The following is a 263-nucleotide window of genomic DNA, read 5'->3' on the forward strand; positions in this document are numbered from 1 at the left end:
TTCTGGAGCAGCCTATGTGTGTCATCCAAGCCGCCAGAGCTGGAGACTCCACCAAACCACTCCCTGCCTCCCGTCCCCTCCCACAGCAAACCATAATCTTGCAGGCAGACAATGAAGATAGGACAGCTATTCAGAAAAACGCGTGGCTTTGGAGGCTCAGGACATGTCCCAACTGCACCTGCAGGTTTTCCTTTCCTGGGGCCGACGGGCACTGGCTGTGCTGCACCTGCCGCGGGCCAGCTCCCTGCCTCTCAGTCACATAC

This window comes from Canis lupus, chromosome 29, assembly GCF_003254725.2.
Source record: "Canis lupus dingo isolate Sandy chromosome 29, ASM325472v2, whole genome shotgun sequence".
NCBI lineage: Eukaryota > Metazoa > Chordata > Mammalia > Carnivora > Canidae > Canis > Canis lupus.